Source organism: Triticum aestivum, chromosome 2A, assembly GCF_018294505.1.
Source record: "Triticum aestivum cultivar Chinese Spring chromosome 2A, IWGSC CS RefSeq v2.1, whole genome shotgun sequence".
Taxonomy (NCBI): domain Eukaryota; kingdom Viridiplantae; phylum Streptophyta; class Magnoliopsida; order Poales; family Poaceae; genus Triticum; species Triticum aestivum.
Window position 1 is genome coordinate 474,309,608 of NC_057797.1, and position 21,934 is coordinate 474,331,541.

The 21,934-nt window shown below is 49.6% G+C and overlaps 1 protein-coding gene across 1 annotated transcript in view; it reads right to left on the reverse strand.

Moving 5' to 3' along the window:
- LOC123191713 (uncharacterized) overlaps positions 1 to 21,934 on the reverse strand; it is a 61,861-nt gene that overhangs the window by 1,023 nt on the left and 38,904 nt on the right. The gene's annotated exons all lie outside the window — the stretch shown is intronic.

The window sequence follows — 21,934 nt, forward strand, 5'->3', positions numbered from 1 at the left end:
TGGGGGCTCTTCTATGAAGGGATCCTCCTGGACTGATCGTGTGTGAAGATGCTCCAAAAACACATTGCTGGGAATGGGCTCTCGCTTGGAGCCTATCTTTGCGAGGTCATCTGCTGCTTGATTCTTCAGTCGGGGAATGTGGTGAAGCTCTAGCCCTTCAAACTTATTTTCTAACTTTCTCACTTCATTGCAATAGCCAGTCATAGCTAGGCTTCTAACATCCCACTCCTTCATTACTTGATTAACCACCAAATCTGAGTCGCCGTAGACCATTAGGCGACGGGCGCTGAGTGAAATGGCCATTCGCAACCCATTCGGTGTCAAAACCAGCGGATCTTGGGTAGGGGGTCCCGAACTGTGCGTCTAGGCGGATGGTAACAGGAGGCAGGGGACACAAAGTTTTACCCAGGTTCGGGCCCTCTTGATGGAGGTAAAACCCTACGTCCTGCTTGATTAATATTGATGATATGGGTAGTACAAGAGTAGATCTACCACGAGATCAGAGAGGCTAAACCCTAGAAGCTAGCCTATGGTATGATTGTATGTTATTGTTGTGTCCTACGGATTAAAACCCTCCGGTTTATATAGGCACCGGAGAGGGTTAGGGTTACACAAGGTCGGTTACAAAGGAGGAGATATCCATATCCGTACTGCCTAGCTTGCCTCCCACGCCAAGTAGAGTCCCATCCGGACACGAGACGAAGTCTTCAATCTTGTATCTTCATAGTCCAACAGTCCGGCCAAAGGATATAGTCCGGCTGTCCAGAGACCCCCTAATCCAGGACTCCCTCAGTAGCCCTGAACCAGGCTTCAATGACGATGAGTCCGGCGCGCAGTATTGTCTTCGGCATTGCAAGGCGGGTTCCACCTCCGAATACACCATGGAAGAATTTGAATACAAGGATAGTGTCCGACCCTACAAAATAAGTTCCACATACCACCATAGAGAGAATAATACTTCCACAAATCTAATCTGCTGACATGTTTTGGCAGCACAACATTATGCCATGGCCCGGTAATTATTCGAACCGTTTTTCTTCAACCAGCTCCACACATAACGCGAGGCAGTTTTTGACATGTCTTGTCAAAGCAGAGATCGTGTTCCCCTAATTACGGGATTCTCATCAATATGGTCATGGGTAACCCAACCGTATCTAGGACTCCTAGATTATAGGCAAGTCCCAAACGGCTACAGAGAGGACGCTTGATATTCACCCTCTTTATAAAGGGACAAGGCTTTTACTCTTTCCCTCCCGTGCTCAATCGAATCCTTCCCCCGCCTCGAGTTCTAACACCCAAAGCCCAGGTTCCGGACCTTCAATCATGTCCGGATCTAGCCTTCAAGGCCGGTGGATGCCCTCCTCTGTTACAGAAGAGGATATCAAGAAGTTGAGGGAGGCCAGATACCTGACTGCCGAGGTTTCGGATCGGCTGCCTACCCAAGGGCAGGTCGTCGCTACTCCTGAACCCAATGAAGACGTCGTGTTCATCTCCCACTTCCTCCGAGGTCTAGGCCTCACTATGGATCCCTTTGTTAGGGGGCTGATGTTCTATTACGGGCTAGATTTCCATGATCTAGCCCCGGACTCCTTTCTCCACATCTCATCATTTATTGTTGTATGTGAGGCTTTCCTCCGCATTACCCCTCACTTCGGCCTATCGCTCAAGACCTTTGACGTGAAGCCGAAGATGGTCGAGGGGCAGCATGTAGCGTGCGGAGGCGCATTAACAAGCAGGATCGCCGGAGCTCCATGGCCAAAGGGTTCTATTCCAGAGGTGTCCGGATTATGGCAACGGGAGTGGTTTTACATCACAGCTCCCAGAAGTGCCAAGTGGGCGGCTGCCCCTGCTTTCCGCTCAGGCCCTCCACCACAACTGATGTCATGGATTAGCATAGGGCTGAGCTGGGGTCCCGCCAAGGACGTGCCTGTACTGCAAAGCCGCATTCAAAATCTCTTCGAAGGAGATTTCAGTTTGATTATGGTAATGCAAGTCATGCTGGTTCGACGAATCCAGCCATGCAAACGCCGGCCTCTTCGCATGTGGGAGTTCAACCCAGAAGGACCGTGCGCTATTCAGAATTTCCTCGGCCTGACGCACGAGGAGATGTATAGATCATTCTTCCGATCCCAGATAGAGTGTCCGGATACTACCGAGGACGTGGGCCTGACCAGCAACCGCACCACCGACCAAGTAAGTTATCCTCTAGCCGGACACACTGTCTTTCATTTATCATGACGTTTTTCTGAGAAATCGCTCTTTGACCAGGACTGGATAACAAAGGCGAAGATGATTCGGTGTTCGGCCCCCCTTCCTGAGGGTTTGGAAAATCCGGTACTGGAGAAGATGCTCGAGCTAGCACCTTGCCCGGAGCCCTCAAAGGAAGACAAAGGGGGGAATAATGTGGGCGAAAGCGGGCCTCCACCGCTACCTATTCCGACCGAGGGAACGAGCACCTCCGTGAGGGAGGATAACCGAGGGGAGGAATCTGACATTCTCTCACCCCGGGGAAGGAAGAGGACTACCTCTGAGGATCTGGAAACCAAGGTTTCTAAGCGGGAGAAGAAATCTCCACCAGAGGGTCCTGCCTTGGAGGGTGCTCTTGCCGCACAAAGTCCACGCGGGGATCAGCCCTCTGACGAGCTGTAAGTAATTAAAAAGTACTTTAATAGTGAAGATATATTACCTTACCTCTGAGGAAAATAACCGAAGTATTTATCTTGCAATTCGGATCTTAGCCCTTCTCAGCAGAGCTCGTCTTCGGGGGATCTTCTTCCGAAGATGATGGAGAGCGAAACTCCTCCCCCGGACTCCTCCGCTCAAGAAGCGAGCGACCTTGAAGTGTTGTCACGGAGGGCCTCTTCGGATCCGGTGAGGCTAGAAGATAATCCTATAGTCACCCGAGTCCCCAGTGCCCGGCTCTCGAAGAGAGCAAACAGAAGAGCCCGACACCGTCTGGTATGCAGTCGGACGTACTGAGAGAGCTGTTGGAGCGGGCGGCGTCTCTGAAAAACACCGTACATTGATGGGTACGGTGATGGAAAGGATTTCATCCGCCGAAAGCGGGTTGCATGATGCCTTCATGAGTCTACCGACGGGCTTTGAGGTACGTAAAATGATATACATTTGTGATGGTACCACACATTTTTAGGTGTGCCCTGTGTAGATAGTAGCCCCTGAGACTCTGGTTGTCACCGAGAACGGCGGCAAACGGAGGATCGTAGTCCCAGGCAATAACCATACCGCGTTAATGTGCAGGTAGTGGGAGCTCCGGTGGCTAGCCGGACTCATGAGTTTGCCGAACTGAAGCAGCAACTGGATGCGGCGGATGCCAACATCGAGCTTGTTAACAAGAGGCTTGACGAGGTGCAGGGTAAGTGGTATTTTCTGGAGAATGCCACATAGTAAGAGTAGCATGATGCCAGTATCTTTAATATGTTGTGACTGCAGATGGAGCTGCCACTGTGGAAACTGTAACGCCCCGAGACCGATATGCCAGGTGTCGTCCAGTTATTTGTTGTTGTTACGTTGTCATTGCTTCCGTGTCATGCATTGCATATCATGTCATCATGTGCATTTCATCTGCATACGTGTTCGTCTCATGCATCCGAGCATTTTCTCCATTGTCCGTTTTGCATTCCGGCGCTCCGTTCTCCTCCGGTGGTCCCTTCTACCTTTCTTTCGTGTGTGGGGGTTAAACATTTCCGGACTGGACCAAGACTTGCCAAGCGGCCTTGGTTTACTAACGGTAGACCGCCTGTCAAGTTTCGTACCATTTGGACTTCGTTTGATACTCCAACGGTTAACCAAGGGACCGAAAAGGCCTTGTGTGTGTTGCAGTCCAACACCCCTCCAATTTGGCCCAAAGCCCACCTAAACCCTCTCCATCATCTCGGTCGTTCTATCACGATCGCGTGGCCGAAAACCGCACCTCATTTGGACACTCCTAGCTCCCTCTTCCTATAAATATGTGGCCTCCCCCAAAAATTCTGCGGTACAAACCCTAGATCCAACTCCCTCCGCGCTGTCGGACATTTTTCCCACCGCCCGGACATGTCCGCCGCCGCCTTTGTCCAATCCGGAGCCGACATGTGTCCTCCCGCGCCCCACTTCGCCGCCGGGCCCGTGGAGCCCATCTCCGGCCCGCCCGGGGCCGCGCCAGGCCCGAGGGGATCCACGCCGCGCCGTCTCGCCGGACCTCCACCGGAGTTCTCCGCCGCCGCCTCGTACCTCGCCGCTTCTCGTCACCGCTCCGGCCACCGGAGTTCCGCCGTCGTCGCGCCCTCGGCCAGGTAGTGCCCCGCGCCTCCTCTTCCCCTCCTTTTCCTCCCCGGCTCTCCCTCTCCTCTAAGCCCGCGCCGCCGCCGCCATTGTTTTGCAGGGCCGCCGCTGAGCTCGTCGTGGTCCTCCCCGACCTCGCCCGTCACCGGATCCGGGGACCCCACGCCCGGATCCGCTCGTTCCCGGCCTTGCGCCCTGGGCCTCCTCTCGCATCCGTGGACCGCCAAGCCCGATCCGGCCCACTACCTTGGCCTGCTTCCCCATCCTGGGCCGAGCCCATTTGAGTGAGCGCCTGCTATATCCCGCGCGTGCGCGTTTTAACTATTTGACGCTCACTGTATTTCTACTAAGTCCCCGAGATTACCAGATTCATATGCCCATCTTCATCATGTCGTAACTCCTCATTCGTAGCTCCGTTTTGGGCATATGGCATATCAAAATGTTCGTCTCAGAGAGCACATCATTTCATTCCATTGCATCATTTTCATTTGAGTTCATCTTGATGCCCGAAATGCTGTTAGAAGAGTGCTATTTGAGTTAATTGTCAGATCTGCTGCTCCATTTAGCTATTTGTCATTTTTGCCATGATTAATGTGTGCATGATATGCCCTGGTGCTCTACATATGTTTTGTTAAGGGTTTTGCCATCTTTCCAGAGGTGCAACCCATGTATTTTTGTGATGTGTGTGGTGACTAGCACAAGCTTGCAAAGTGAGGCACTTGGTAATGCTGATTTCAGGGACTTAGCATTTCCACTAAGTCCTTGAGCTGTTTATTTCATATGGCCATATGTTCATGTTGTTTCCTAGTGATCCGTGCCTCTTTTGAGGATGATCAGTAAGGATGTTTTGTTAATATCGTAATGCTCTATCCATCCATGTATTTGTTTTCATTTATGGAGCACCCTAGCTTGAGTCAATCGAGCTCTACTTTTGTCATTTCGTGAATCTGGGCAGATTGTCTACTTGTTAGCGATTTTGCCGATGATGTTGTAGTTGATCCGTGTATGCTATGGTATTGTTCTTGCCATGTCTAGCTTGTATTTTGTGTATTCATGATGGGTGTATGCTTAGTTTGTCATGGCTTACTCTATAGTGAGTGCATCGAGCTTGTAAACATGCCTACTTGATATTTGTTTTCAGCATGCTCCAGTTTTCACTAAGTCTGTGATCCGATTATGTTTTTGCCATGTTCACATGCTTGCAATTGTATTTTCTGATCCCTTTTGGCTCAAGGTCACTAAGGGACTTTTGTTAAGCTCTTTGAGTAGCTCCATGCCATGCTTTACTTTACCATGTTCAGGTCCTATAGCATGTAGTTTTGTTGCTCCGAAGAGTGCTATCTGATCTGAAATTCCAGACAAGTGTTAATTTCACCAAGTGTGAGATCTGTTTACCATATGCATTTTTGCCATGCTTGTTTGGACCTGTTAATGGATGAATTGGCCGTAGCTCAGTGCTAGACTTTTGTTAAGCATCATGAATGCATCCCTGCCATGTATTTTGTTGCCATGTTTGGGTGCTGTAGCTTGTTCATCTCATTGCATTTAGATGGCTACTTGCTGTAAATCGCAGACCGGTGTCATATTTGAATCGCTTGCCATTTCCAAACCGTAACTCCGATTCCGGCGTTCTTTATATCGTTTTCAAGCAATTTCATATCACCTTTCTAGTGGCACACTTGGATTTCCAAGTAGAGGCCAGGTTCATTCATTCCTTGTCAAATCATGCATATGCATCGCATACCGTATCTCGCATATCATACCATGTTCATGTGTTGGTTGTTTACTATGTTGTGTGCTTCTTTCCGGTGTTTTCTTCTTCAGGTTGGTTCCGGTAACGTTGCGTTTGTGAGGACCCGTTCGTCTATGTTCGTTTGTCTTCTTCATGGACTCGTTCTTCTTCCTTGCGGGATCTCAGGCAAGATGATCATAGCCTCGAAATCACTACTATCTTTGCTATGCTAGATTGCTCGCTCTTTTGCTATGCCAATGCTATGATGCCTACCACTTGCTTTCAAGCCTCCCAAATTGCCATGTCAAACCTCTAACCCACCATGTCCTAGCAAACCGCTGATTGGCTATGTTACCGCTTTGCTCAGCCCCTCTTATAGCGTTGCTAGTTGCAGGTGAAGATTGGAGACCGTTCCTTGTTGGAACATTATTTACTTGTTGGGATATCATTATATTGCCATGTTATCTTAATGCATTTATATACTTGGTAAAGGGTGGAAGGCTCGGCCTCTCGCCTAGTGTTTTGTTCCACTCTTGCCGCCCTAGTTTCCGTCATATCGGTGTTATGTTCCCGGATTTTGCGTTCCTTACGCGGTTGGGTTATAATGGGAACCCCTTGACAGTCCGCCTTGTATAAAACTCCTCCAGCAATGCCCAACCTTGGTTTTTACCATTTGCCACTTAGCCTTTTCCCTTGGGTTTCGCGGACTCAAGGGTCATCTTATTTTTAACCCCCCCGGGCCAGTGCTCCTCTGAGCGTTGGTCCAACCTAGAGCACCGTGCGGGGCCGTCCCTTGGCAACTTGGGTTACGTTGGCTCCCGTACGCTTAGCTTATCCTGTGTGCCCTGAGAACGAGATATGTGCAGCTCCTATCGGGATTTGTCGGCACAGCGGGTGGTGTTGCTGGACTTGTTTTACCATTGTCGGAGTTGTCTTGAAGAACCGGGATGCCGAGTCTGATCGGAATGTCTCGGGAGGAGGTCTATTCCTTCGTTGATCGTGAGAGCTTGTCATGGGCTAAGTTGGGACTCTCCTGCAGGGATTTGAACTTTCGAAAGCCGTGCCCGTGGTTATGGGCAGATGGGAATTTGTTAATGTCCGGTTGTAGATAACTTGAACCTTAACTTAATTAAAATGAATCAACAGTGTGAGTTACCGTGATGGTCTCTTCTCGGCAGAGTCCGGGAAGTGAACACGGTGTCGGAGTAATGCTTGCGCAGGTTGTCCTCTAGTTTCTCGCTCGCGCTTTGCCTCCTCTTCTCGCTCTCTTTTGCGAACAGGTTAGCCACCATTTATGCTAGTCGCTTGCTGCAGCTCCACATATTTTACCTTGCCTTACCTATAAGCTTAAATAGTCTTGATCGCGAGGGTGCGAGATTGTTGAGTCCCTGTGGCTCACAGATTACTATTACACCAGATGCAGGGCCTGATGATTCCGCTCCAGATGACGCGCTTGAGCTCAAGTGGGAGTTTGACGAGGACTCTTAACGATACTATGTGTCTTTCCCTGATGATCAGTAGTGGTGCCCAGTTGGGGGTGATCGAGACCGTGTCGCATGTTGGGTTGTCTTTTATTTTGGTGCCGTAGTCGGGCCATGAGTGTTTGAATGATGTAATGCTATTTATGTACTTGATTGACGTGGCGAGTGTAAGCCAACTATGTTATCTCCCCTTTTATTAATTATATTACATGGGATGTTGTGAAGATTGCCTAACTTGCGACATATGCCTTCAATACGATTATGCCTCTAAGTCGTGCCTCGACACGTGGGAGATATAGTCGCATCGAGGGTGTTATAGAAACCCTGCGGGCGGAACTTGCCCGAGCCAAAGAACAAGCAAGGAGTAGTAATGCGGCTGCTTTGAAGGCGGCCGAAGAGTTGAAAGCCGGGAAGGCCGCGCATTGCGAAAGCAAAGAGAAGATGGCCAAGATGGCCGTAAAGTTAAAAGACACTGCCGACCGTTGCCAGTTCCTTGAAAAAGAAAACTGAGCGAAGGCAACGGACCTTGAGAAGGCCACGATGGCGAACAAAGACACCCGCTCTGCTATGAGAGCAAAGAAGGAGGAGCTACGTGAAGCCGGGGATATTGCGGCTGGGAAGCCCTTTATGCTGCGGAGGAAGTTCGGAGATCCGCGGTATGCCCCTCTGGATCGGCTGTGGAGTTCGGCAGACGCATATATGGACTTGGCGGCGAGCGTTGTCGATGCGGCCAAATACTGCCGAGATCAAACAGATCGTGAAGTGGACAAGCTGTTCTGGTCGCAATTTAACGTTCCAGAGCGTCCGCTTCCGTTGACTGATCAGTTAGCCGAATGGGCCGAACTCAATAGGTTGTCCGGACTCGCCATGAGGTCTGTCGTGGATCAGCTGTGGCCGGAAAAGCCGAAGCCGAACAACTATTTAAGCTTAGTGCAGCAGTTCCTTGGTGCGGTTCCGCACATCAATGCGATGAAGAGGTCGGCGTGCATAGAAGGCTCGGGGATGGCCCTTGCCCGTGTTAAAGCATACTGGGCGGAGATGGATGCTACCACTGTTGCGGCGCAGGGTTCGGCCATAGGCTGAGTGGCTTCCGAGCACTATTTCGAAGAGGTTTTCGAGGGTGCTTGTTTGATAGAGGCCCAGTGCTCGAAGAATATTATGTTTGAGTGACATGTATTCCCATTGTAAACACAATGTTTTTATGAAATTTATTAAGGCCGTGTTTATACTTTTGCCTGAAAGTAGTATGATGCCTCCTGTGCGGCTGTTTATGTATACATGTGTATAACCAGAAAGATTGCAGTCGTCGGCTTCAGCCCCCATGCATATAATGCGGAGGTGTTCGTAGAAGACGCGTGTTCACACTTAACCCAACGTCTTGGTCCTATTAAGGAGGTGATAGCGCAGCGAACGAGGCAACCTGACTATGATGCTTTAACACTTTCACTTAGCCATAGGAGTTTGACGGTGGGGCTACTATATAGCCCCTGGTGGCTCCGCACTCTCCCGAATTCAGGGTGCGTACATGCCTGGCCGGGAAACGGCCCTTTGTTAAGGCGGAGGAATTCTAACATTCCGATAGGTCATCGAGTGGTTGACCGGTCTCACGTTATATCATGACAGTCAGTTTTCGGCTTTCTCTACTGAGGTGCTCGTCCGGATGACCCGGGGCACAATCGCAGTAGTTCTCCTAGTGCTACCTTAGCCGATAGAGCGGAACGTAAGGTACCAAAATATAGGAGCCGGGCAAACCCAACATTTGACCAAAGACATGATTCGGAGCTGATGCATATAGGGCCAAACTCGCGACGCCAAACACTCCCTAAGGTATTCGGTCTTTATGGTATGAACCAGGCCTAATCAGTGCCCTTTATAAGAAGCCCCTGGTGTTCAGGTACGGGCATTATTCTGACGTGGCCACATGCCAAGACGCCAGCATCCTTCTCAATTGTACTGAGAATCCGAAGGATGTGTATCAACAAGAGACAATAAAAAAGGTTGACGCAGGGTCTTAATCTGAAAAGAATCCTTGGAACGGGTCCCTGCTGCACGTCTGCGCCTGTGTCTCTGTTGTGCCGTATCCTGGACAGGTCTAGCATGGTGGTCATCTGTAAAAGAGAGGAACTTAGGTGAAAAGTTGTCGTGCAAAAGGTAGGTTTTTTGAAAAAACCATGTATAATTCAAGATGAGTAAAAATTTCCACTTGTCTGCGCGTGTTGAGCCCCTTGTATTTGTGATAGGGGTGTGGCCATCAAACCTGTGCGAATTACATACAGCTGCGCCAGACTCGTCTAACCGTGTCCGTGGTCTTGACGACCTATCGAATACTTTAGTTGGTGAGGCCATTTTAGTGTGCGGCTGCCCAGGCAGCCGCATTCTCTTCGACGCGCAGGGATCGCTCCATATTTCCATTTACTGTAATGATGCCACGTGGATCAGGCATCTTAAGCGTGAGGGAAGCGTAGTGCGGTATTGCGTTAAAGCGAGCGAATGCCTCGCGTTCAAGTAGTGCTTGATAGCCACTTTGGAACGGAGCAATGTGGAAGGTTAAATTTTTACTACGGAAGTTATTGGGGAAGCCGAATATAACTTCTAGTAGCAGGGAGCCCGTGCAGTGAGCCCCTGGGCCTGGCATTACTCCTTTAAAGGTAGTATTGTTGTGGCAAATTTTTGTTGGGTCTATCCCTATTTTGTGGATTGTGTCCTGATATATCAGGTTTAGACTGCTGCCACCGTCCATCAGGACTCGTGGGAAATGGTATCCATCAATTATTGGGTCTAATACCAGGGCAGCCCATCCTGTATGCCGGATATTTGCTGAGTAATCCCGATGGTCGAAAGTGATCGGTTGAGCCGACCAGTGGCAGGACTCCGCGGTGATAGGCCCTTGGGCATATTTCTCTGGGAGTGCCGCTTTATTTCTCCCCTTGATCACGTGTAACACATTTACTGTTTTGACTTCTGGTGGAAATTTCTTTTGTTCCCCAGTGTCTTGCTTGAGAGGCTCATCCTCGTCTTCGCTTGGTGTATCCTCCCCCTTGTGTACGGTGTTCAGCTTGCCGGACTGCTTGAAGACCCAACATTCTTTGTGGATATGATTAGCGGGTTTACCAGGGGTGCTATGGATCTGACATGTTTGGTCCAGAATTTTGTTCAGGCTGGATAATTCATCTCTGACGCCTTTAGGGGGCGGCTTTTGCTGACCTGGCCGAGAGCTTCTGAATCCGGTGTTTACTGCCGTGCTCTTCGGGCCATCTTCTTTATTTCGGCGCTTATTATTTTTGCTGCATCGTGATTTTCCGTTTTCATCTCTAACATCGGATGTACTTGGGTCGCTGGTGCTACATCTGGCTAGCCAGCTGTCCTCACCCGCGCAAAAGCGGGTCATGAGGCTTGTTAATGCTGCCATTGTTCTCGGCTTTTCTTGGCCGAGGTGTCTGGCAAGCCATTCGTCGCGGACGCTATGCTTAAAAGCTGCCAAGGCTTCGGCGTCCGAACAGTCGACTATTTGGTTCTTTTTAGTAAGAAACCTGTTCCAAAGCTTTCGGGCTGACTCTCCGGGCTATTGAGTTATATGACTCAAATCGTCCGCATCCGGGGGTCGGACATAAGTCCCTTAAAAATTTGCCCGAAAAGCGTCTTCGAGCTCTTCCCAGCTTCCAATGGAGTTTTCAGGGAGGCTTTTAAGCCAGTGCCGAGCTGGCCCTTTGAGCTTGAGGGGTAAGTACTTGATGGCATGGAGATCATCTCCTCGAGCCATATGGATATGGAGGATATAGTCCTCAATCCAGACCCCAGGGTCTGTTGTTCCGTCGTATGCCTCTATGTTTACGGGCTTGAATCCCTTTGGAAATTCATGGTCCAGCACCTCATCGGTGAAACATAGGGGGTGTGCGGCACCCCTGTATCTGGGTGTGCCGCATTGTTCGTATTTTTGTTGTGTTGCATCATATGCTGGAGCGCGCTTGCGTGGTCCATAGATGGATCTGGTTGCGCCGTCCTTTTGATGCGAGCCCTCGCGTGGATCGTGCATTGGCTTATGTGTGGCGTTGTTTGCCGCTCTATGTTGGCCGTGAGGACGTCTATCCGGCCAGGTGGCCGTTTTGATTTTTCGTTGCGGGGGATCTAAGGCCTCCTCATCGAATTCGGGTAGCAACTTCCACTTCGGGTAGCTCTTGGTGGGGCGATTACCACCATACTTCGCTGCTGCGTTGAGTACTTTGCTCCATCTGATTCCGAGTGTGTCTTGTGCAGCCTTGAGTCTTTGCTTCTGCTTTTTTAGACTCCTCGCGGTGGCAACGAGCCTTTGACGGGCATTCTGTTGCTCCGGGTGTCTGTCCGGTGTGATGTCATCCGGACTGTTATCTTTGACAGAATCGGGTTGTTCGGTTTGATTCTCCGTGTTGCCGTGGTCCGGTGATGGTTCACCCTGCTCTAACGCTGGGTCTGTATGATCGTTGTTTCTGCCGAGGCAGGATTTGGAGTGGCGCTTACACCGCCGCTTTGACTGCTTCTCGAGGGGACAACCCTTCATTGCGTCCTTCTGTTCCTCGTGGTCGTTTTCTTTTGGTGTGTCCACCATGTATACGTCATGTGATGAAGTGGGCGTCCAGTGCCCTATGGGCAGTGGTTCCTGTTCGTCTCCTACATCGTTGTCCATGCCGCCAATGTCTTCGGATTCGAAGTCGAGCATGTCGGTTAGGTCATCGACAGTGGCTACTAAGTGGGTGGTGGGTGGGCGGTGAATTTTGACACCATCCGCATCCCAATCCTGCCAGACATAGTTCGCCAAGGATTCTCCTAACAAGGAGAGAGACTTTAATGAGTTCAGTATGTCGCCAAGGGGCGAGTGCTGAAAAATATCCGTGGAGGTAAACTCCATGATCAGCGCCCAATTGGATTCGCTAGGAACGGGCGCAGGCGGTTCGGAGTCCGTGGCCGGAGAGAGATCTGACAGTTTGTCGACACGGCTCTCATGCAAAGTAAGGTCGATGTTCGGCTTGATCGCTGATGGAGGTAAGGCCTCTGTGGCGGGTCCATCCGCCCGTCCATGGATGGCGCAACTAGCTCTGAATTGAGGGTCGGAGCGGCTGCCGGTGCGATCTCCTGAACACTATCGGATGGTAGAGCTAGATCGTACTCATCATGACCGCGTGACGCACAAGGCAGAGGCTTTAATCCGTCGAAGATCAAGTCTCCGCGGATATCGGCCGTGTAGCTTAAGCTTCCAAACCTGACCTGATGGCCAGGGGCATAGCTTTCAATCTGCTCCAGATGGCCAAGCGAATTGGCCCGCAGTGCAAAGCCGCCGAATACAAAAATCTGTCCGGGGAGAAAAGTCTCACCCTGGACTGCATCACTAATGATGATAGAAGGAGCCATCAAGCCCAACGGCGACGACACAGAGGAACTCTCAATGAAAGCACCAATGTTGGTGTCAAAACTAGCGGATCTCGGGTAGGGGGTCCCGAACTGTGCGTCTAGGCGGATGGTAACAGGAGGCAGGGGACACGAAGTTTTACCCAAGTTCGGGCCCTCTTGATGGAGGTAAAACCCTATGTCCTGCTTGATTAATATTGATGATATGGGTAGTACACGAGTAGATCTACCACGAGATCAGAGAGGCTAAACCCTAGAAGCTAGCCTATGGTATGATTGTATGTTATTGTTGTGTCCTATGGACTAAAACCCTCTGGTTTATATAGGCACCAGACAGGGTTAGGGTTACACAAGGTCGGTTACAAAGGAGGAGATATCCATATCCGTACTGCCTAGCTTGCCTTCCACGCCAAGTAGAGTCCCATTCAGACATGAGACGAAGTCTTCAATCTTGTATCTTCATAGTCCAACAGTCCGGCCAAAGGATATAGTCCGGCTGTCCGGAGACCCCCTAATCCAGGACTCCCTCAGGCGCCGAGTGAAATGGCCATTCACAACCCATACAAAAGTGCTTCGTACTCAGCTTCATTGTTGGAGGAGTCAAAGTGAATCTGAAGGACATAACTGAGTTTATCACCTCGCGGGGATACTAGAACAACTCCAGCACCAGAACCACTCAACATCTTGGATCCATCAAAAAAAGGGTAGTCCAATGTTCCGACTGAACTTGAGTCGGTTGCTGCTGTTCAATCCACTCAACGAGGAAATCTGCTATTGCTTGGGACTTGATCGCTTTCTTTGCCTCAAACTTGATATCCAACGGAAGGAGTTCAATCGCCCACTTTGCCACTCAACCAATTGCATCTCTGTTGTTCAGAATTTCTGACAATGGAGCATCGCTGACGACTGTGATGGAGTGATCTGAGAAATGTGCTACCTTCTTAGCAGTTAAGTAAAATCCATAGACAAACTTCTGATAATGCGGATATCTTTGCTTGGACAGAGTTAAGACTTCAGAAATATAGTACACTGGGCGCTGAACTTTATAGGCTTGACCTTCTTCCCGCTCGACTGTGACTACTGTACTGACAACTTTTCTAGTGGCTGCAATATAAAGCAGTAAAACCTCTTTGCTGATTGGAGCAACGAGCACCGGCTGGGTGGAAAGCAGGGTTTTAAGCTCTGCAAACGCCGCGTCAGCTTGAGGAGTCCACTCAAACTTATCAGACTTCTCCGTCAACCGGTAAAGAGGCAATGCCTTTTCACCAAGACGAGAGATGAACCGACTCAAAGCGGCCAAACAACCAGTAAGCTTCTGAATGTCGTGTATACGCACAGGGCGTTTCATTCGGAGTATTGCGCCAACTTTCTCTAGGTTAGCATCGATCCCATGTTCGGAAATGAGGAAACCGAGCAACTTTCCGCCTGGAACTTCGAATGTACACTTCGACGGGTTAAGCTTGATATCATATCTTCTCAGGTTGGCAAAGGTTTCAGCGAGGCTAGTCAGCAAGTTGGAACCTTTTTGTGACTTAACCACGATGTCATCCATGTACGCTTCCACATTCTGACTGATTTGAGTGAGTAGGCACTTCTATATCATGCGCATGAATGTGGCGCCAGCATTCTTGAGACCAAAAGGCATGGTAACATAGCAAAAGCACCCGAATGGGGTGATAAAAGCTGTTTTTATTTCATCGGGTCCATACAGTCGGATCTGATGATACCCGGAATATGCGTCCAGAAAGGACAGTCGCTCACATCCGCAGTCGAGTCGAGTATTTGATCGATGCGGGGGAGAGGAAAGTGGTCCTTCGGGTAGGCCCGATTGATATGCTTGAAGTCGATACACATACAGAGTGAATCATCCTTCTTGAGAACCATGACAACATTGGCGAGCCACTCGGAGTGGTAAATCTCTCGGATGAACTCAGCTGCCAGAAGCCGAGCCACTTTGTAACACCCCGGATGTAACTTGCCATATTTGTAACTCCAACTCTTGCCATTTAGGCTTTAAGTTATGAGATTTCCCTTCGTGGTTGGGTTTTTGTCTTCATTTTGCATTTTGTTCATGTCATGCATTTCTTATCATGTCATCATGTGCATCTCATTTGCATACGTGTTCGTCTCTTGCATCCGAGCATTTTCCCCGTTGTCCGTTTTGCAATCCGACACTCCTACGTGCACCGGCGTCCCTCCTCTTGCCTCTTTATGATGAGTGGGTGCTAAACGTTCTTGTAATGGACCGACATTTTCCAAGTGGCTTTGGTACACCACCGGTAGACCGCATGTCAAATTTCGTACCATTTGGAGTCCGTTTGATACTCCAACGGTTAACCGGGTAACCGGGAAGGCCTCTTGTGTGTTGCAGCCCAACACCCCTCCAAAACGGCCCAATAACCCATCCAAACCACTCCCATGTCCTCCTTCGTCGGATCACGATCGTGTGGGCGAAAACTACACTCCATTTGGACACTCCTACCTCCTCCTAGCTATAAACATGTGCACCCCTCCTTCAAATTCGGGTCTCGAAACCCTAGATCCAACTCCCTCCGTGCCGCCGGACATTTCGGGCCGCCGCCCCGAGCTAGTGAGGCTTCGCCACGTGTCCCCGCAGCCACCTCGTAGCCGCGGCCCGATGAGCCCAGGCGGGGCCCGCCCGGCCCGATTCACCGCCGCCGCTCGCCCGCGCGAGGCCTGAGCGCCCCGCGCCCTTCTCCGCCTCCGGCCACCGCCCATCGCCGGCCGCCGCATCCCACGCCCCCACGCCATGCCTCCCCGCCGACCAGCGCCGCCCCGCCGTCTTCCTGCGTCGCCCGTCGCCATCCTCGCCGGCAAGCTCTTCCGGCGACCCAGATCCGGCGCCCCGGCCTCCTCTCGGGCCTCATCTCCGCCACCGGACCTCCAACTCCGGCCAGATCCTTCCAGCGAACCTCGGTTCGCGTGCAGAGAAGACGAACCCTAGATCTATCTTCTGAGAGGTTGTTTTTCTTCTAAGTCCTTAATATTTTCATGCTCTGTTCAACGCATCATAACTCCATGACCGTAGCTCCGTTTCATGCACAAGAGATATCAAAATGTTCATTGGGAGATGCTCTTCATTTAATTCCATTGTGGCATGCTTGTTTGAGTTCATCTGGATGCCCAAATCATTGATGCAAGAGTGCTATAAAATATTTACTGCTGCTACTTATCAGTTTAGGGTGATTTTTCATTTTTGTCACATTTGATGTGTGCTTCATATGGGCATGAGCTCTACATGTGTTTTGATCTATGCCATGCCATCTTTACAGGGGTGCTTCACATGTATTTTTGTGATCAATGTGGTGAATAGAACAAGCATGCAAACTAGGCCTCGTGATAGTGCTGTTTTCAGGGACTTAGGATTTTGCTAAGTCCTTGTTCTGCTGTTATTTTTATGCCTTGTAAACTTGATGCTAAAGAGAGATCCATGCTTGTTTTGAGTATCTTCACTAAGGGTGTTTTGGGAATATGGTTATGCTCTATCCATCCATGCCCCTGGTTGCATTTATGGAGGGACCTATCATGTCTTAATCTTGCTCTACTTTTGCTATAAAATGTTCCTGGCAGATTATTTACATGTTAATCAATTTTGCCATGGTTGTTGCTATTGATCCATACATGCTATGAACTTGCTCTTGCCATGGTTAGCTTCATGAACATGTCTTCTTGCTGTTAGTATGCTTATCTTGTCATGCAATTCCTTGTGGTGAGTGATTTGAGCTCGCAAAGATGCCTTCATAATGCTGTTTTTGCCATGCTCAGTTTTCTGCTAAGTCTGAAACTGTTAATAAAACTTGCTATGTTTACATGGGTGCCATCATTTCTTCTGTGCCTTTTTGGCTCATGATCATTAAGGGACTTTTGTTCTATGCATTTAGTAGATTCATGTCCTGCCTTTGTTTTCTATGATCTGTTCCTGTAGCATGTTGTTTGCTTGCTCTAAACATTGCTTCCTGATGTTATTTCTGGCATGTTAGTATTTTCACTAAGTCTGTGAAGCTAATATCTTTTCCACTTTTGCCATGCTTGTTTGAACCTGCTCTTGTGTGATTTAGCCGTAGCTCAGTGTTCATGTTTTGTCAAGCATCTTGAGTACATCACTGCCATATGCCTTTTTAATATGTTGGGGTGCAGTAGCTTAGTTTCTTGTTGCATTCTAGAGGGCATCATGCTGTTAATCGCAGAATAGTGCCATTCTTGTTTTGCTTTCCATTTGCAAACCGTGCATCCATTTCCAGTGATCCTTATATCGATTTCGACCGAAATCATCTCATCTTTCCAGCGGCACACTTGGTTTGCCAAGTTGATGCCTTGTTCATTCTTTCCCTTCCGAAGCACGCATATGCATTGCATATCATATCTTGCATATCATGTCATGTTTTGCATCATATTGCTTGTGCATTGCACCGTGATTGATTGTTGGTCCTTTGCTTGTGTTCTTGCTTTGGGTAGAGCTGGGAGATGAGTACGTGATCGAGGAACCTGTTGAGAACGCTTACGAGGATCAAGCTTTCGTCAACTCTGAGAACTTTGCAGGCAAGATGACCATACCCTCGAAATCACTTCTATCTTTGCTTGCTAGTTGTTCGCTCTATTGCTATGCCGCGCTACCTACCACTCGCTATATCATGCCTCCCATATTGCCATGTCAATCCTCTAACCCACCTTTCCTAGCAAACCGTTGTTTGGCTATGTTATCGCTTTTGCTCAGCCCCTCTTATAGCATTGCTAGTTGCAGGTGAAGATGAAGTTTGTGCCATGTTGGAACATGGATATTGTTGGGATATCATTATTATATCTTATCTACTTTAATGCATCTATATACTTGGTAAAGGGTGGAAGGCTCGGCCTTATGCCTGGTGTTTTGTTCCACTCTTGCCGCCTTAGTTTCCATCATACCGGTGTTATGTTCCTTGTTTTTGCGTTCCTTACGCGGTTGGGTGTTATGGGAACCCCTTGATAGTTTGCCTTGAATAAAACTCCTCCAGCAAGGCCCAACCTTTTTTTACCATTTGCCTACCTACCACCATATACCTTCCCTTGGGTTCTGCAGACTCAAGGGTCATCGTTATTTTAAACCCCCCCGGGGCCAGTGCTCCTCTGAGTGTTGGTCCGAACCGGGAAGCCTTCGGGGCCACCTCGGGGCAACTCGAGGGTTGGTTTTACTCGTAGCTTGACCTATCCGGTATGCCCTGAGAACGAGATACGTGCGACTCCTATTGGGATTTGTCGGCACATCGGGCGGCTTTGCTGGTCTTGTTTTACCATTGTCGAAATGTCTTGTAACCGGGATTCCGAGTACGATCGGGTCTTCCTGGGAGAAGGAATATCCTTCATTGACTGTGAGAGCTTGTGATGGGCTAAGTTGGGACACCCTTGGAGGGTTTGAACTTTCAAAATCTGTGCCCGCGGTTATGGGCAGATGGGAATTTTTTAATATCCGGTTGTAGAGAACTTGACACTTAACTTAATTAAAATGAATCAACCGCGTGTCTCGCCGTGATGGTCTCTTTTCGGCGGAGTCTGGGAAGAGAACACGGTCTCGTGTTATGCTTGAACGTAAGTAGCTTCAAGATCACTTCTTGATTTTTTAGCTTCTCGATCGTGCTTTGCTTCTCTTCTCGCTCTCATTTGCGTAAGTTAGCCACCATATATGCTAGTGCTTGCTGCAGCTCCACCTCACTACCCTTTCCTACCCTTAAGCTTAAATAGTCTTGATCTCGCGGGTGTGAGATTGCTGAGTCCCCGTGACTCACAGATACTTCCAAACAGATGCAGGTGCCGACAATTCTAGTGCAGGGGACGCTACCGAACTCAAGTGGGAGTTCGACGAGGATTCGTGACGTTACTATGTTTCTTTTCCGGATGATCAGTAGAGGAGCCCAGTTGGGACGATCGGGGATCTAGCATTTGGGGTTGTCTTTCTTTATTTTGGTTCTGTAGTCGGACCTTTGTTTGTACCATGGATGATGTATGGATTATTTATGTATTGTGTGAAGTGGAGATTGTAAGCCGACTCTGTATCCCTTTCTTTTTTAGTACATGGGATGTGTAAAGATTACCCCTCTTGCGAAATGCCTACCATGCGGCTATGCCTCTAAGTCGTGCCCCGACACGTGGGAGATATAGCCGCATTTTGGGTGTTACACACTTCCTCGCCAATTGCCTTTCTCTTCTCCACGGTGGACCGTCGGAGGTGCTCTTTGACGGGTCTTTCCTTTGGGTCAACTCGCAAATGGTGCTTAGCTAGCCCCCTGGGCACACCTGGCATGTCAGCAGGTTTCCATGCGAAGATGTCCCAGTTCTCACGGAGGAACTGGATGAGTGATTCTTCCTATTTGATGTCGAGTGTTGTTGATATATGAGTCGGAGCAGCATTGGGATTAGTCGGGTGAATATGAACTGACTTTGTTTCACCAGTCGACTTAAATGCATATTCTGAAGCAGGCTTCTTAGCTCTCAACAAATCACTCGGATCTGCTGTCTTCTTGTATTCTTCCATTTCTATTGCTGCCATTTGTTCATCGTCAATCTTCAAGCCCTTCTGGAAGCACTCTTCTGCTCGCTGTCGATTACCAGTGACTGTAATCACGCCCCTAGGGTCAGGCATCTTGAGCTTGAGATACACATAACACGGTCGAGCCATGAAACGGGCATATGCAGTTCTGCCCAGGATAGCATGATAGGCACTGTGAAAATCCATGACTTCAAATGTCAACTTTTCCTTACGATAATTCTTTGAATCACCGAAAGCCACATCAAGAGTGATCTGGCCGAGTGAATTGACTTTCTTCCCAGGTATAACTCTGTGGAACCACATGTTGCTCTCGATGAGTTTGGACATCGGAATGCCCATCCCTCGGAGGGTCTCGACATACAAAATGTTCAAACCGCTGCCACCATCCATCAAGACTTTTGTCAATTGGGTGCCCCCAACGACCGGGTTGACCACCAACGCTTGCCTCCCAGGGGTGGCAACATGTCGCGGGTGATCTGATTGGTCGAATGTGATAGGGGTCTTTGACCATTTTAGATACGTCGGGGTTGCCGGAGCAACCATGTTTACTTTCCTGTTGATGACTTTCAATCGACTTTTGCTTTCGACGTCAGCAAAAATCACCAAAGTGGAATTGATATTGGGAAATCCATCATCACCCTCTTCTTTGTCCTCATCCTTATCAGACTCCTTCTCTTTCTCGCTGGGTTGTTTTTCTCGGAACTGCTGTATAAGGACTCGGCACTGTCAAGTGGTATGCTTGGGATAGATCAAATTTCCCTCTTCATCTTTCTTGATGTGAATGTGACATGGCAAATCCATTACGTCGTTCCCGGCTGCATCTTTCACCTTCTTGGGGGTCCAAGGCCCTTTAGGTTTTCCTTTAAATTTCCTTGGGTTGCGGCTGCAACTTCCCCAAGGGTCGTACGTTCTTCTTTGCACTTCTTCTTCCAATTGGAATTACCTCCTTCGGCGTCCTGGCCGACTGGTTTGCTCCTGCCGCTGCGGAGTCGGTCTTCTTCTTCACCATTTGCATACGGAGTGGCTATTTCCATCATTCGGGTCAGGGACATATCTTCTGTCCGACCGAATTTTAGATTGAGCTCCCGATAACGAACGCCTTCCTTGAAGGCACAAACTACCTGATGCTGAGACACATTCTCCACATTGTGATGCAAAATGGACCACCTCTGAATATAATCCCTCAAAGTTTCATTCGGTTTTTGCATGCAATGTTGCAATTCTATCAATCCTGCTGGCTGTTTGCACGTGCCCTCAAATGTTCTGACAAACACTCGAGCCAACTCCTCCCAACTGAATATACTGCCCGGAGTCAACTGATTCAACCAAGCTCTAGCTGACCCTTCAAGCATCAGGGGAAGGTGCTTCATGGCCACCTCGTCGTTTCCTCCACCGATCTGTACGGCCACTCGGTAATGCTCAAGCCAGGTGTTAGGCTTTGATTCACTAGTGAACTTACTGACCCGAGTCGCCAACCTGAAGTTGGGAGGGATCTCTATTTCCCTGATGGCCCTGCTAAAACACTCGAGACCAGAAACATGTACTCTGCTTCCAGTCGGGCGATCTCTATCTTGCCCTTCTCTATGAGCCTGATTCCTGTCCACCAAACCTTGCACCCGAATTAACCTTGCATCAAACCCTGGTTCTCTTGGGTCGACTGGCCTCCTCCGCTCTTTGCTGTTCGGACGCCTATCATCATAATGCCGAGGCACATATGATTCACCCCTCGGAGGGGGCGTAGGCACTCGACAGCGGTCATCACGGTCGAGCCGACGATCGTGCTGCTCGCGGTTCTGACCTGAGTACTGCCCTTGGCAATGCCCTCGCCCTTCACGCCACGGAGGCGATCTTGGGTTGTGAGCTAACTGTACGGTGTCAGCTACCACGAATCTGCTATGAATTCTGTTACATGACTGAGACACTGCTGTGTTCTGCTCTCCTACCGCTTGGAGCAACGCTCTGATCTGCATCAAACATTTGCCAGCTTCCGACTGGGACGGCTGAATAGACTCCGCTATACGGGCTGCAGCGGTAAGATTTTGAATCAGAGTGCGGTATACGTGTGGTTCCGGTGGAAATAACAGCTGCTGTCATCGACTGGACTCGGGGATCTGCCGCTGAGCACGTTCGTCGAGTGCACGCTGAAGATTCTCCAGTCGAGTGCGCTTAGCCAAAGTGGCCAAACGCGCCGCCTCCAAGGCCCGAGCCCCAGAGGTCACCCCAACAACGGGCGTGTGCAAGGCCTCCACATTGCAGCGGCGAAGTTCCTCCCTCTGTTGAGAAGAGAGAGTTTTGAGGTGATACTCTTCATGAACGCGCGATGGATCTCCGCCGCCGTTGTCACCGCCGTTGCGACACATGCCAGGTGGGCTGCAGGGCGTGTCGACCATCAGGACCTCTACTGCGGGGTCGCTGCTGTCGCACTCTGGTGACCCACAAGTATAGGGGATCTATCGTAGTCCTTTCGATAAGTAAGAGTGTCGAACCCAACGAGGAGCAGAAGGAAATGATAAGCGGTTT